At 38.9% G+C, this 13,412-nt stretch overlaps 1 protein-coding gene across 2 annotated transcripts in view; it reads right to left on the reverse strand.

The window, feature by feature from the left end:
* Positions 1-13,027, reverse strand: part of add3a (adducin 3 (gamma) a) — a 62,934-nt gene extending 49,907 nt beyond the window's left edge. For both annotated transcript variants that reach the window (XM_077570451.1, XM_077570448.1), the window contains exon 1: positions 12,868-13,027. The gene's annotated coding sequence lies outside the window, so the exon portion shown is untranslated. The remainder of the gene's footprint in view (positions 1-12,867) is intronic.
* Between the last annotated feature and the right edge of the window lie 385 nt (positions 13,028-13,412).

Consider the following 13,412-nt stretch of genomic DNA (forward strand, 5'->3'; position numbering starts at 1 on the left):
GGAAATAAACGTATTTTGCAACCAAAAAACACTTTTTCATTGTTGGTGATAGCATTTTACAGAATTAAAGCACTATTTAGGTGTTTGTGGCATCATTCATGGACAAAAAGAAGTACAATTCACTAGAGTGCATGAAATAACATCGTTTCACAAAAAGCTCTTTTTCTCCGCTTTTTGTTTCTTTCATTTTGGTGAAACTAACCATTTTCTATTGTTGATTACTGAAGAACGGAATAAGGTAGAAACAAACTTTTTTTTCTGATGAAAGATGAGTTCAATCTTTCATTTGGTAGTATGTGTGTTTCCATAGTCCAAACACAACATTTTCTGTGGACCTTGAAAGATCAGTCAAAATGCTTAAATCGGCTGGCACTGGCGACATCCCGTTTCTGAAAACGTCTGGCAGTCAAAGAGTTAAAAGGTGTTTCTCACACTTGACAGGTTTGACTTATTTTAACTGAAATACAGTAAATAATGAGTTTACTGTATTGCTCGCCTCGGAGGTTATGAATAAACATGAGGTTTATTAGCTCATCTTTATGATGAAGGATAACAAAAAGTTTGATAACAAATACAAAAATTGCAATATTATTTGAATGCTGCACAGTGGGAAAGAAGTTCTGTTGCATCTCGGACCCATGTCTGCTGCACCGTGGATCAAAAGGGTGGCCTTGACACACTGGAATTTGGCCATTGGACATTGAAGAGTTTTTGTTTTGTATGAAAGAGAATCTCAGCATGTCTGTACCATGACAGGAAGGGAAACAAGAGCAAGCGTTCTTCTCAGTGAGTCACCGTCCCTGCTCTGTGCTTCGACCCCTTCTAGCACATCTGACCGCTCAATAACAGGCTGTCAGAGAGAGTGGCGTATCCGGAGTTCACGTGTGTTCGCGCGAGTCCCCCGTGTTTCCGACCCTGTCAGCCAAAAGGTTTGCGGGGGGGGGGGGGTTACACACATCATAACAAAGCATCCATCAATGAGAGGGAAAGTCAATGACACAGAGAAGGTCAAGCACTTTGATGCAGACTCCTTAGACTCTAAGTCTTCTTCACCTCATCAACAATTTATTGAGCATTCTTGTCACAGCACTCGTCCAGTCTGGCAAACAAAGACTACTTTTCCACTTTCAGAAGGCAAATGTATTTATTTATTCATTTCTTTTCTGTGGGTGCTATGCATGACGATAACACGTGATAAGAAAGCTAACTTCAAATTAACTCATTCACTGCCATAAATTCTTTTAAAAAAGATTATTAAAAATTAGGGGCAAGAGGCGGTTCTTTTTTTTATTGTAATTAATCGCATGACTTCACTAGTTAACTTACAATTAATTACACATTTTATAACTGTTATAAATGTACAATAAAAAAATATAGGTTTTCATACTCTTGTAAACAAAAGTGGGGAAAAAATGTTAAATATAAATAGTTCAAATGAATTTTTGACGTTTTAAGCCGTCAACGGAAGTGAATGAATTAAAAAAAAAGAAAAAAAGAAAATATTATTACAAATTAGGGGCGTTTGGCGATTATTTTTTTAAAATTGTAATTAATCGCATGACTTCACTAGTTAACTCGCGATTGATTGCAAATTTCCTATCTGTTCTAAATGTACAATGAAAAATTCTAGGTTTTCATACTCTTGTAAACAAAAGTGGAAAAAAATGTTAAACTAATAGAAATAATTCAAATGAATTGTTAACGTTTATAGCCGTCAATGGCAGTGAATGAGTTAAGCCCTAGCTTACCAAAAAATGCATGGACATCAATGCGTGTGTCGTTACATTGAGAGCTGATGTTAATAAAACCATCTAAAATTGCATTCATATTTTTCTTCTTTAATTAATTATAAAAATAATTGTGTTTCTTCGTCTCCCCTTCGTCCGGACGGACGGACGGACGGACGGACGTCTCCCCAAGCATATCTTACTTTATCAGCCGTCATTTATTTTTACTACAAATGTGCGTGTGACATAGCATCGGTCAAAACGTGCAACGTATATCCGGGCTTGTAGTCGCTTATTCACGAAACCTGTTTCCATCGCCAAAATGCACATTTTCCTTTTTTCGGTACGCTTCAAAAAACACCCCATCCAAGCGTCAAAACTTTTTTGCAAATGTTGGGCCTTTTTTCAAATTTCTGGCGTTCCCATTCAGTTTCGTTTTCGCAATTCTTGAAAATTTGAATAAAAATAGGTGGATCGCCTGTTGCCAGCGTTAGCATCGTTAGCATCGTTAGTGGCTAGCAGCTAGGTGAGTGCCCCAGGCTGGCAAGAGCCGTCGGTCTCCTTTTCAAAGGCAGTTCAAGAGATGAAAAAATTGCTGACAGCCTGACATAATTGCAGTTCCAACTGATCAATTTTTTAACAAACCAGGTTGACTCAAATATATGATATTGTTTTATTTTCTCATATTCAGAATTGTTGTTTTACCAAGCAAAAACATACAGTATTTTTTGTTTTCACAAAAGTAAGAGGTTCTTGACTGTTCATGGGGGTCAAGGCTGGGGTATAGTTTAACTATCATTTCCTAAGCTTATCTGTAGTCTGTGCTTTTTCATCCATGTCTCCTTATCACGTTATTTGGAGGTCTAGCTCATATTCAACGCCTGTTCCCACTTTAAAAACATTCACCCGTGCATGTGTTTATGAGCATGCATGTATATGTGAGTGAGCACGGAGGAAGGACAAGCTTCCTGTGAGGATGTGAGATCCTGTCAAGGGACAGTGTCAGAAGTCACCAACTTAGTGGTGTGTTAGGACTGTGCGAATGTTATCCTTTTGAATGCACATTCAATCGTCAACATTGACGATAATCGCTGAGTGTGCATTTCACCGAAGATGGGAAATTCTTCTCCGATGTGGAAAAGGACTTCAGCCCTTTATACTTGCGGAAATGTTTTCATTCATGCTATTGTAGTACACATTCCATTTGAACCCGAAAAAGGCCAATTATCAGCATCTCTCTCTGGGCCTCGAAGGCAGCCACACAAGATGAGACCACCGTGCAGGAGAAGTGGACCTTGTCCATGTCCTTTTTTACACTCTTTTCATCTGCTTTCAGAATTCATCTTTATGAATAGCCCCGACCCGATCTGGAAGGTTCCCCGCAGTCTCTCTTTAGCCCATACTCATTTTATCTTATTATTCCAAGAGGAATGTGTTAATGCTATAACATTGCAGTTTTCAAAGAAATTGTAAAAATGACTTTTACGTGTAAGAAGTATTGTCTTTTTTTCTCTCCCAATTTTAGAATTAAAAATAAAAAGAGCTGGAGACTGCGGAAGTTTATTGCATTCACTTGGGGAAAAAAAGTCCTGTTTTTCTGACAAATTTTTGGGGGGAGCTTTGTTTTTTGGAGTATTTTTTCTGTTTTATTGAATATTTTTCCCCATTTTTTAGAGTAATTTTTTTTCTGTTTTAAATTGTTTTATTTTCCTCTGTTTTTCTGAGTAGTTTTTCCCCTGTTTCATAAAATAATTATTTTTCTGTTTTCTTCTGAATATTTTTTTAAAGGGTTTTCCCTTCAAAGATTAGAGAACAAACCACAATACAGTATACACATTAATTCCTTTGAGAGCCAGTAAGTAAACATGACCATCTTATTGCATATGGAGCTATGCGGAAAAGTGTCTGCTTCTGCTATTAGTGAGTCTGCAACAAGTCACTTGAAGTTCAGAGGTAAAAAAAAAAATAATACTCCAAAAAACAGAACACCACCTCTGTTTTTTGGAAAAAAAAATTTCCCCTGTTTTTTTTTAAATAATTTCCCCCCTATTTTTCTGAGTATTTTTTCCTCCTGTTTTTCTGAATATTTTTTTTCAGCCTGTTTTTCTGAATATTTTTTGACAGATTTTTTTCCCCCAGTAAAACAGAAAAAAAAATCTGAAAAACAGAAAATGAAAAAAAATACTCAAAAAACAAAGCTCCCCCCAAAAATTTGTCAGAAAAACAGGAGGGGTTTTTTTTTTCAAATGAATGCAATACGCTTCCGTAGGAGACTAGCCCACTATGTATTGTGTATTCACCGAACACTACTGGTGACTCCTCTTTTGTAATGTGTTCAATGAATTGTGTTTAATGAATTGATTGGTTTCTGCAATGATTCAGAAAGTTTGATAGATGATGTCTTCAAACTAATGAATGCCTGAATGTCTGCCTGTGCCTCGACCAAATTCACCAAAATCGTTTTTACCGAACGTTCAAAATAATCAAATAGATTAAGTACACAATACTCAAAGTTTTATGAAAACTACTATTTTCTCAACTTTTTTAAGTTGGTGTAACTTTGTATGCTTTTATGAATAATTTGTACTAAAAAGCTTTGATTAAATTGAACTATTATTTTGGGGGTAACTTAAAAGCATAAATTAGCTGATGTTTCATAATTTATTTTACTTATTAATTTGTAATTTTATTCTAGCCCTATAGTTGATATTGTAAATGATCATTTGTTTTCAGTTTCCTATCTGGTTTAAATAAAATAATAATAATTTATGTTAGATTATAAACATATGCTCATAGCAGGCGGCATGGTGGCCAAATGGTTAACATGTCTGCCTCCTAGTCCAGAGGTTGTGAGATTGAATCCGGCCCTCTGGCCTTCCTGGCTGGAGGTTGCATGTTCTCTACGTTTCTGCGTGGGTTTTCTCCGGGTACTCCAGTTTCCTTCCACATTCCAACAAATATGCATGGTATGTTAATTGACCACTGAATTGTCCCTAGATTATTTGTCTGTGTGTGCCCTGCGATTGGCTGGCAACCAGTTCAGGGTGTACCCCGCCTACTTTCAGAAGACAGCTGGGATAGGCTCCAGCATTCCCGGGATTCTCGTGAGGACACACAGTGTACTTGTGGTTTGGAATTCTGTTAACTTAATCCAGTGGTTTTATAAGATTTATAAATTAGTAACTGAGAATAATTGAGTTGCTGTAACAGAAAGCTTCTAAGTAACTATGTATCAAAAAACTTTAAAAAAACAAACAAATCTGAAACAAAAACAAAAAAATCTGGTGCAATCAAACCATTCAAGTTCTGCAAAGCTTTAAGGCAACCGATTACCTCACTTTTTTTTAGAACGGCTAACTTATTCGGGTTAACAGTGTAGACATGGTTCCATCTTAGTCACCATAGATCCAGCTGAACTTCAATAGCTCTAAAAATAAATAAATAAATGGAATGGATTGTTCTTGATCATCTACAAGTTCATTTTCATGCAAAGACCACTAAATTTTGACCCTCCAAATTGATCTCTATAAAAGTTTTTCATTATGTACTCATTAGCTTCCCCCCCCCCCCCCCCCCCAATATACAGTATAACAAACAATAAATGTCATCAACCACATCTTCTATCTCTTGCTCTTTTATCTGCTTGTGATCCTGACAGGAGGTTTTGTGAATCTGTCATGCAACACTCCTGTACGCCCATCACACGTCTACATCAGATAAAATGGCAACATACCAAAGGCCCCCAATGTTTATGTTCTGTAAAAGTAAGCTGAAGAAGAGCAAGGAGTGTAAAATGTGGATTAGATAACGGAAGACCATAAAGCAGGAGGGATTCTCTCTTTAAACTCAGAGCCTGATATGTACACAATAAAAGGACTTGATTAATCTATTTATTAATTTGGCTATTAAATGAAATCAATATTCACACATGTACATTAACCACGCACAGGATTTTTTTTTTTACCTGTATACTTGAATAAAATCCAATACAACAGCTTGCAAATATACTGTACTGTACTGTATATCCACAAAAAGAGATAACATTATGTTTATGCGGTTGAAGTTTATCGTGGTGTAGTATTTATAATATAAACCACCATTGTTACATTTGAAAAGTAAAAGTGAGGATCACCTCTGGACTCCACATTGCGGTGTCAGTTACACTTTGGATGATCCAACAGAGAAATGCAGAGAAGTTTGAAAAGAGTGACATCAATAATGGCAAGCTGCTGCAATATTTGTCTTTTGGCCCACATTGACGGGAATATCTGTAGTAACGGCATTCAGTCTGATACATTTTTCAGCTGTGCACGTTGATACCATAGCTTTGCTCCAACAAATCATGACCTGCTTTCTTTCTTTACCCTCCCTGTAAAGCCATTACAATCTGACCCCTCATCAATTATATCTTTTTTTTTAGAAAAAGAGATGAAGGTATCTGCCAATTTTCTCAGTTATGACACAACATTCTGAATAGATGGTGGATGGTATGCTCACTATGCTAAAATCTTCAAAGCTGGGCATTAATATCTCCTTGAGGAGCTCTTGTCTGTTTTACCAATCAGGGGGAACACACACTGTGACTTTAGAATGCTCTTAGACAGACCCATCGCCAGACCTCAGTCCTAAGAGGGGCACATGAAATGTCTTGAAAGCACCTTTTTAGACTTTGCAACCTTCCCACTGGCAAGTATTACCATGGACAATATTTACAGTACATATACAATGACCATATTGGATGCGGCAAAGAGAAGCAATCTGGGAAGATATGTCATTCATGTAGTTCTTGGAGATATATCGAGCCGGAACTCATGGGATTAATACTAGTCCGCTGTAACTACACACTTGCGAGAGGACTGCAGCCATTTGTCTGTAAACTTGCTTGTGTCCAGAATATTCTGTAAAATAAATCCTTCGAAGGACCTGTTCACCGATCTCCAGTCTGTATTCAGAAAATCAACATTCTCTCTACCCGAACAACAACGAACACGCGAAAGACGAAGATAGTCTTCTAACAATGTCAAAAGGGTTTTGAGATTTGTCAGTGTTTTTTTTTCGTATGAAACTGGTTCAAATGGCTCTTGAGCTACGGACCCCTGTCCTATATGAACGTCCATGATTGACACTGTAATGTGGCAGTCTACCTAGCATCCTCGTTTGTTATTTTAGTTGTTATTGAGTTCCAAAAATGAATGGAAATCAAACACATGGACAGCACTTGAGTACTTTACAGAACTGAAACAAACTAAGTTCATATGTCAACACAGTCATTCTTTTCACATCCAGCTCATGGAATTCCATTCATTTTCACTGTCATTCAGAGGAGACTTACGGTGTCTTTTGCATTCATCCCTCCATACTCAACTTTCATCCGTCTTCTGCAACTGTCATTGTGACTCCCACCTGTCTTTCTGCCGCTCCTCTGAGGACGAAGAAGGACAGCGCATAATCCTGGCAGCCTGCCACTCACAAAGCTCGGGTGGAAAAATAAACAAGTGTCCACATGTTCCCAAGGAATTTTAATGACTTCCATAAGACTGATCCATTTACCTGCCAGAACCCAGGCAGCATGAGGCAAGCAAAGCAACAGACTCCCAATGAGCTACTTTCGATGCGTTGATGACGAGCGTCGTGGACAAAAGCCAAGATGTATGCTTTGAAGTGGTGAACTGCATTAAGAGAATTATCTCGGACACACACACACACACTGTGAACTAACGAAACACTGGCTCTAAGTCAACATTACTATAAATTGCCTTTAGGGGGGCGTAATTAACTGCAGGGAGACAATTTACATGCAAACAGCTAAATATGTTAGCTTGCTGAGGGTAGGATGTTTTGGGCTAATGCTAGCATTTAATGTGTTTTTGACCTTCACTTATTAACATGATTCATTTAGCAAGCTGAATGTGTAACTAGAATATTTCAGAGTTTTGAAAGTTTTCCATATCAATTGAAAAAAATGTGGTGGATTAAGTGTTATTCAAAATTAGGCAAGAGATGATTATCAGGTTGAAAATCAAGTTTTCAATCATTTAATTTCCACTCTAAAGTTGCATAATACTGGTTATTTTTTGTTTTTAACTTTTAATATTAACCGTGGTTAACTTAACGTATGGTTTGTTGCCTACACACTCAAAGAATGACTGGAGGGCTTTATAATAATAATATGACAATAAGAATTTAAATTAATATTAAATATTTGCTGATACTTCATGTTTACTGAGCGGTTTGCTTTTCACAACTCCTCCCTTGTCAGTTCTTACAAATGTGTTTCCTTGAAGCGAATTAGGTTATTTTGTACTGGAACATGTTTGAGTCCAGTAGCTAACTTTTTGTTTCGTTATTGCTGAGTGTTCAGATATCCCCGTTTGTAGTGATTAGTAAGCAGGTTACTGTCAGGTGTGAAAACCTAACAACCCCTGTTAAGAGTATATTTTATTGGGTCAAGTCAAGTGGAACCTGAGCGAACCCAGTGTAGACTCATGTTTGATGGAAGGCTCTGTTGAGGCTCATGGCTAAACAATAAATAACTGGAACTGCTCGTCAGGACAAATAGAGAGATCTATTAAAGAAGGTTGGACAAATAACCACATCTGTTCCCGCCACGTTTAATAGGTACTTTGGTGGCCTTGTGGGCACCACAATGTAATCCTGACATTCTAAAATTCTATCCCAAATCTTCATATCAACAGAGCGTTCCCATATTTTGTGCATTATTAGCAAATCAATTAGTAAACATAAATGTTGCTTCACATCCGCATCATCCTGCTTTCTCAGTGCCGTCATTAGCTTCACATTATAAAAAAACAAGACAATCCACTTCACTGTACTTTTCTCATCAGTGGGGAACGCCCAGCCCACTGGCATGACTGCCCGTTTAGACTTCTCATCTCCTTGGTTCTGTTTTTCTGTGACGGAACCAGCTGCACAGGAAATGACAACATAGTGAGAAAACAGAAATGAAGGCATTCATTCTCATTGGATCATTTCTTGCTTTATTCACATCAAATCGAGCATATTCGGACCAGATGGCTTCAATTCCTCTGTGTTTCCAGTTTGTTTCATCAACAAGTTACGGTTGGGCTCATGGAAAGAATTTGAGTAGCATTGATATCACAATAACAAGCTCTCTCATCTGTCCATATCCTGTTAAAGTGGGCTGCAGCCTGTCCAGGACACAATCCCGGGGCACATACAGAATAGACACCTGTACAATTACAAGTCCTCGGTTAACCTAGTATGCATGTTTTTGGAGTGTGTGAGTTAACCAGAGTACCGGAGAAATGCCATGAAATCACGGGGAGGACATGCAAATTCTACAAAGACAGGCACCGAGCCGAGATTGGAAACCAGGACCTCTTACTAATCAATTGTTCCCCCAAAAACACTTGTTAAGTACGTGGATATCCAAAGATGAACAAAGACAGTATATATAGATTTGAATGCAAAACTGATCAAATCAGCAAGCCTGTAGACTTTTAGAATATTACAAATTGTCATCAACCAAAATTATTTTTAATGCCGAGAAGGCCCCACAAAATCATTGGATCGTGGGGTCAAAGTGTGAAGAAGCCCAAGAGAACACTACGCCTATTGATCCATCGAGTACCATAGGTAGTGCGATGTTGAGGAAGGGGGTGGGGGGGGGGGTCATCTTCCTCAATGGGAAAACACGGACTGTCATCACTGGAATCGGGTAGAGGCAACCTCACTGCAAAGAAACATCCAGAAGACAACCATTCCCGTGATCTGGGACCGAATTCTGGCCTCCAAGATGACAATGTTCATCCCCACAAAGTAGGTTTTTATCAGTGACTTCTTCCAAAACTTATTAGAGGGGAGGGAAGAATGGCCTGCCAGCAGTCCTGACCCCAACACTTTGTGGGATTTACTTATTATTAGATCGTTTCACATCAAACATATCTAATATCGGCAGAGTTTTTCCTGTGTACAAAATTCTGAGGCGGCCACCTCCACCTAATTTGCTCGCCCCCTCCAACCTGAGTCACTGATATCGCTCAACACAGGGATCCAGCTGTGTTGATTGAGCTAGGCAGGAACGCATTTTAACTGCAGTTGCAGTATTGTACCATTATGGAGGCGCTATATCAACAGCAGTTCACCGGAAAGACCTGAAACAACAACCAAAGAAGAAACAGCTTTCTTTTCTTTCTTTCTTTTAAACCTTGATGTACCGAAGAAGAAACAGATGATGGAGCAACCGTTGATGGCAACTTTGTAGTATGTGAGTATATGTAGTCCCTTATCGTAAAATGGCTGCAGGAGGGCGGCCTATAATGATATAGATCACCGCCGCGAGAACCAATACATTAAAATAAATAATAAAATAATATTGGCACGATACCGATACCTGGTATCGGTAGTCACCCATCAGTCTCAATTTGAGCCAGGAAAAACCCTGTCTATGCATGGAGGACATAGTTTAGACAACTCTTCCAAAGAACTCAGAATTGATTCCAAGTTTCTATTTGAAGTGTTGATTTTATTTCAACCAACAAACCATGACTCCCTATGGTAAATCCTATGTCAGGTTAAAACCTGTGTGGCATAATTCTGACTTTTCAATTTATATTTAGTATGGGTCTGCCAAAAAAATTGCGATTCTCATTTAGTACGATTCAGAATCTATTTTAAATGTCCCAAAATCTATTTTATTTAAATTATTTTATACTGCCTTCCCTTGTGCCTTTATTGGGAGCGCTGTTCATGTTGTACCCGATTTGGCCACTTAGGGGCAGTGTGGTTCCACGCAGTCTGATACACTGTTAAGTTGTAGCCACATTAGAGACTAAAAGGAAAAAGTCATGATCAAGTTATTCCAATAAAAGTTGTGGGTTTTTTTTGCAGCGTGGAGCTATTCTTTTGAGTGATAAAAGTGCCGCGAGTAGCGCGCTAAATAGCATTAGCAAGTCAGACTGGAGTAGATCATTACGATTCCTTGAACATTTACAACTGAAGCAAAAATCAGTCATTAAAATCATTTTGAATTTAAAAAAATTAAATCGCCCTCAACCAAAAATCGATTCTGAATCGAATCGCACAACCAAAAATCGAAATCGAATCGAATCGTGAGCGATTCAAAGATTCCCACCCCTAATATTTAGACATGACTGATATAGTATGACCCTACGTTACAAAGTAACTAATTTTTTGATTTGATAAATCACTGCACTTTAATTTCAGTTAGGGAAACCAAAATTAATTTGCCACAGAAATTGAACTCTGAACAACCTCAGCAATAACAAAACAAAGTGATTTTGACTGTTAGAAACTTGATCACAGTGAGTTTGAGGCCTAGTGCAAACCTGCATGAAAGCTTAGAGGTGTTTAGTTCTTCTGTCAAAGCCCGCATGTAAGCGCATCTTTGTCCTTTTAGATAATGATACATTTCCAGTGTTCAAAATTGTGCATTTCTTAAAAATGCACCTTTTTTTTCTGATGGTCACATAGAGAAACAATGTCGGGGGGAATGGTGCTCTTGTGGGTCAAAGAGGTTACTGAGCCAAAAGTCTACAGGAATATTACGAGATAAACACAGCCAGTTTGAGTTAATGATTAGTAATGTTTTATGACATGTAGGTGCATGCAAGAATGACGCCAGAAACACACATTAGTGCCAACACTGCACACCAGCCTAAAATGGTTCTTATCTTAAAATCGACTGCAGCACAAGACTCAACTCGGAACTTAATCTCTTGGGTCCCTCCCCAATCCTGTTGAGAGGAGCAGTTGGCTGCCAGACAAAACGCACTGCAGAGAGATTTGTGGCAAATTTCACTAGAACTGAGGTGGTAGGCAGATTCCGGACATGAGTTCTGTGTTATGGTTTAGAAACAAGTCAGATAGGGCAACAAACATGAAAACATGTCAGGAAACCATGTCAGAGTGAAAGGCATACAAATAGTGCTATTTTACAGATTATCTACTGACACAAGCTTTTAACATTCCTGTTTATTTCAACCAGTTATCTGTGGGATCTCATACAAAAACCCAAATTTCATTGAAGTTGGGACGTTGTGTAAATTGTAAATTGGAATTGAGGTTTGAAGAGGAGCAACTGCTCACCCAACCCTGTATCGACTGGGGATGCACATGGCTTTGTGTTACCATGACAACAAAGAAGGGAAATGTTCTGAGCACAGAACTTTACTTCCAAGGGGAAATTGATGCATCCATGCCCATAAGAAGAAAAAAAAAAAATATATATTTTTTTTTTGCCATACAGGAAAAACATCACAAGCAAACAGGGTTGAAACTATAAATTAAATCTGTTAAAAAAAGAAAAAGAAAAAAAAAAGAACTTTTTGTGTGTATGAGCCTTTTGGAGTAATAGAAAGAAGGAGCCTTCTCACTAATAACTCAATGAACTACAGACAACGAAAGGCATTAACAAAAGTTTTGTTTATCACTAATGTCACAATTGGGGGTTCGAGTGGGCGGAAGCAATTTCAAAATTTGGAACTATTGACACATGATACATTATATGAAGAGGGCAACACAGGTAATCGCTTATCTCTTATCAACGGGGCCCAGTTGCACAAGCCCAGCCCCCATCTGAAAACTATAAACACATGTACCATCCCCCCCCCCCCCCCCCCACCCCTACACACACACCAACACACACAGTCAGCATCCACTGGCTGAGCATGCTGACACTTGAGAGGGCGGCACCTCACTTGTGCACACAGAAAGCCATCTCGGGCCCATTCACATCTTCCCTTTCTATTCTTCTCTGTAGTTAAAAAAAAAAAGAAGAAAAAAAAAGTCCTGTGCAAGGAGGGAAGAGGGCAATTTAATTTAGCACGCTAGACACTTGAAGCAGCCAAAATGAAATATCCAGCCTCTTTTCACTTTTTAAGCTCACGACTGAATCTCAAGCTTTAGTGCATGCATCAGCAAACAAAAATGGCAACCTTAAAATCAGGCATGCAGCTCATAGTTCCCTGGCACTGGCAGCTCTGGGAAACATCACAAGTGCACAGTCAATAAGAATGGAGGGCAGTGAGATAACAACCCTGCTGGTGGGGGAACACTGTGTTCATTATGTCTGCCACAGAACACAAACCAGGATACTATCAGCTGCAGTTAGTTGTGAGGGGGGAAAAGTGCAACAAACCTGTTGGTTTAACAGCCGATGTGTTTCTCGGTGCCTCAGAATCTTCCTCTTGGAGCAGCAGGATGTGATCCACCTGCACTGCAGTAAGCCCGCTGCTGCTTCTTTTCTCTCTCTCTCTCTCTCTCTCTCAAGCACGCCGCTCTCATTCGAGCCCAACACTGTCAAAGTAGCTTGCCGCTCCAGCTGCCCTCCTTCTGTCACGCCCCTCCCATCTCTCCCTCTCCCTCCCCAGTACCCCCGGTGCTCCTCTGTCCTCCCCCAAAACAGGAACAATCTGCTTTATCTCATTTTATGCTGAGCAAATATACGGTTTATCTGCTGCAGAGAACTACGAGTAAGGTGTGAATTTACGTTCGATGTGTTTGGACGAGGAGGAAAAAAAGGGTGAGGGGGGAAAAAACGATGAATGTTAAATGTCCTAACACACATATGAGGGTTGGGGGGAAAGGACAGAATAAAAATAGTACCACTTAAAATTAGTACAATGAGAAACTGCTGAAACCACTTGAACGCCTCAAAAAAAAAAAAAAAACGTGAATGAAGGT

Source organism: Vanacampus margaritifer, chromosome 7, assembly GCF_051991255.1.
Source record: "Vanacampus margaritifer isolate UIUO_Vmar chromosome 7, RoL_Vmar_1.0, whole genome shotgun sequence".
NCBI classification, from domain to species: Eukaryota; Metazoa; Chordata; class Actinopteri; order Syngnathiformes; family Syngnathidae; genus Vanacampus; species Vanacampus margaritifer.